Source organism: Cornus florida, unplaced genomic scaffold (genome assembly GCF_030987335.1).
Source record: "Cornus florida cultivar Cherokee Brave unplaced genomic scaffold, ASM3098733v1 CherokeeBrave_3.0.0_Hap2_Chr05, whole genome shotgun sequence".
Lineage (NCBI taxonomy): Eukaryota > Viridiplantae > Streptophyta > Magnoliopsida > Cornales > Cornaceae > Cornus > Cornus florida.
In genome coordinates, this window is record NW_026775575.1 from 2,327,853 (window position 1) to 2,331,923 (window position 4,071).

Sequence of the window (4,071 nt, forward strand, 5' to 3'; positions counted from 1 at the left end):
ATTTTCACCCTCTACTAGCTTGGTTGGAACATGGTCTCCTTTTTCTACGGCTTTCCAAACATCTACATCTATGCCTCTTAAGAATGCTCTCATTTTGATTTTCCAATAGTTGTAGTCACTTCCATCAAACCAAGGGGGTCTATTGTTAGATTGACCTTCTTGATGAAAATTTGTATTGGCCATGATCGTTCTCTAAGATGATTAATCTTTTTCTAGAGATTAGGCTCTGATACCAATTGTTAACCACTAATTGACTCTAGAGGGGGGGTGAATAGAGTCAATGGCCAATTTTCGCAATTTATGAAATTTGTTTTACAACAACTATTATGCAATGATTAATTGAAAAATTCAAGCAATAAAAAGAACAAGTATAAAAGAGATAGAGATAGGAAGATGCAAAGAATGAACTCGGTGATTTAGCGAGGTTCGGAAACTCCTACTCCTCGGCTCAAGATCCCCCTTGAGACTTCCTAAATTCACTAGAGCTTCTCCTTAATGGTGGAGAGCAAACCTTCAAATTTGAAGCAAGACCTTGCTTCTTTTCCTTGCTAGGAGAACACCCTTCTCCTAGGCTTCTTTTGGGTCACACCAACCCTTACAAGATTGTAGCAAAGTTTGTAAATGAAATACAAGAATCTCTCTCAATATATATACAAGTGTAAGCTCACAACTAGAGAATATCCGAATATTAATAAAGCTCAAGTTCTAGGATGAGAGAATGTAGTGATGGTTGAAAGTGAAAGCTCAGAGAAGAATTTAAATGGCTTATTTAATGCTCTTGAATGCTCTTTTGAATGTATTATCTAGTGGTGTAACTACTTCAGTAAATGAGCCTTCCTTATATAGATAACCGTAGCTTAATATGTCTGTTAGAAGTAGTTGGAAGACTTAAATGCAGAAAAGTGCCGTTGTAGATTCAAATTACTTAGAAGAGCCGGCTCTACAAAAAATTGGAGGAGGCTCCAATAAATGGGAGGCGGCTCCAATAACTGAGTGGCGGCTCCAATTCACAAAATGCATTCTACGACACACAATTTGGCTACTGGAGTGCAAAGAGCAGGCTCCTACATTTGGGAGGCGGCTCCAATCCTTGTGTAAGACTAAGAATGAAACACATCTTGTTCTGTGCACTTCCTATTATGAGAGCATGCATAAGTAAAGTTCATGGAAAGATTTTAGGCCTTCTAAAAACTGATTTTTAGAGAAAATATGCATGAACCTAAAAAAAACTTGAGCTTCAGAAGATATTCAAATATGCTTTAACATTTAAATCTAAAGCTCTCACCATCCTATCTACCCTTTTCTCCATTCCCTGACCATGATCTTTTGAGCTTGATGAAGACTTGCTTTTTTCCTTGAAATTGTTTGATTGATCTTTGAAGTTTGAGTCTTTCTTTGATTTCTTGCAATCTTTGAGGCTTCATTGAGTCCATAGCTTGAGTACTTGAATGCTTGAAATGGCTCATCTAGCTCATTATATAAGATATGAACTATATATAACTCAATGAAAATATTAGTACATAAACATCATTAATGGTTTGTAATCATAAAAAATAAGCTTGACCTTTAGATAAAAATCCTTATGCCAACATAAACCTTGCTACCATAACCTTTTTGTATTTGAAGAGTGTATCTGAAATTGTGGGTTGCGCTCGAATCTCAGCTAATGAGAAAGGACAACAAAATACTTTAGGTGGTGAAAAGGAAACCTCTGGCAATGGAAAAGCATTTTTCATCTTTGATAATCTCATTTTACACCAAAGCATGTCCCACCACCCCAATGACTGTCCATGGTTACCATAGTCATTCTTTATTTTCCCAAAGTCATTTATTGAAGCATTGTACTGATATTCATCATCTATAAACATGTTTTTGCCTATTTTACCCTTGTGTTGATGTTATTATCATATTTGCTTGTGCTTAATTGATATACATATGTTTTACTCTACATACTTGATACTCTCATGTGTGCTATGGAGTGTGGTTATTTTGCCAGGTACTAAGGACTAAGTTTGGGGGTGAGATGCCTATTTTGCCCTTTGTGCTATAATTCCTGCTATTTACTAGTTCTACATATTTGGTAATATCTTTCTATCTCTAAATTTATTGAGAACAATATGCACACTAAGTTTCGGGGTAAGATAGATATTTTAAATTTTTGTTAATTAACATGATATGCACAAAAGGAATGAAATTTAACTGTTTAAGCATGAATTTGAATTTGTTGATTGTTATGATGTCCATATGCAGTGTGATATTGGTTAAAGATGTCTTGTATGCCGAATTCGTTCTAGATAGGGATTTTTTATATCAGTTGGTGGCCTGTGATCCACTTTGTCAAGATAGTTACAATTTGATGATTCTGATTCTTAAAATATTTCACTTTGCATATATGTACACTTGCATATATTCTATGGGGTAGAAACTTGAAATTTTATTCTGATTTATGATAAATTGAGATAAGTAGGTGAATTTGATGATTTTGAAAACCAAGGTATAAAAAGCGAGAAAAATGGTATGTTGTAATAAAGATGAAAAGAGTTATTTCACCAATGTGAAAAAAGCAAATGAAAAAAAAAAAAAAAAAATTGAAAAGAGTTTCTCACCATGAAAAAAAAAAAAAAAAAAAAAACAACAAAGGGTCAAGTTTGGGTCTGTACCTAGATTGCTTAAGTAATGGAGTCCTTAGGTATGTTTCAACACCTAATGCGCTAAAACTATCTGGCTTGGGAGTCATTTGTTGATAGTTCGTTACATAAGTGGTTTAGGTTGCCTAGATTACTTAAGTAATTAAGTCTTTAGGGGTGTTTCGACACCTAATACCTTAAAACAGTCTGGTTTGGGAGTTATTGGCTGAAAACTCGTTACAGAAATGATTTAGAAAGCTTAATAGACCTGAACATTGCACAGTATCCTTTTGAAAAGGAAAAAAAAAAAAAAGAAAAGAAGGAAGAGTTGAAAAAAATAAGTGATGAATGAAATAAATGTATACATGTAGAAAATTAAAAAAAAAAAAATGCCTTGGGATCAGAATTTGAAAAGTTTACTTGTGAATTGAGAAATAGTGTGAGTTGGATATAAGTATGGATAGTAAGCCACATGTTTAAATTGTGAGTTCACTATTAAAAAGGATTTTGGGGATCGAGATTGTTAAATATGTGATTAAACTGATATATGGAGACCATGGTTGCTGATATGATATCGAGAGCTTGATATTTTCCTACTTAATATAGTTCTTTATACTTGTTGTAATTGACTGATTGATGCATTGCTGGGACATTATGATATGAAAACAGATTTGAATGAGCTTACCGTGCAAATAAGGCACCGTTTGAGATATTTGTGGGTATCATCACTAGAAAACCTCACGAGACTACAACTCATCCATGGGTAACCTAGTGGTCTAAAGGCTTGTTGCAAAAGCTAACTGCAACCATGATTCCCACGAAAACGGCTTTTTAGTTTTGTATTGCTAAGAGACTAGCAATATGTAAGTTTAGGGGTATGATGAGTGCTGAATATTACATATTCGAGCCCATAAATATACATATGTTAAGACCTTAAGTGATACTTCTATTTAGTTTTAGACTGATTTATGTTTATTTCGTGTTTGTAGGTATTTTCCCAAAGAAATGGTTAAAACCGGGACTTTAAGATGAAAAAACTGACATTGAAGCTTACAGAGTCGTTGCCGATCATCCGAAGCAAGCCAAGAGTCAAAATGGTGAAAATTGAAAAAATTCAAGTGCCAAGGCTCAAGCCTCAATTCTATAGCTCGAGCATAACAGAAAAAAAAAAAAAAAAACAAGAAAATCCATTAAGGCAGTAAAGCTCAAGCCCTGATCTTTAGAGCTCATGCCCAACCTCAGGGTACTCGAGCCTTTGCCAAAGAACTTGAGCATATTAGGCGTTAGAATGTGAAAAGTTGTTTCAGAAAAACCAAACTTCCAGGACCCCGTGCCAGGACTTAAGGGATGGAGTGCCTTTCCAAAGAGCTCGAGCCCTAAGGCTCGAGCACCATGAAGGAAGGATCGAGCAATGTTAAAGAAGAAATCCAAAAATATTCTAAAT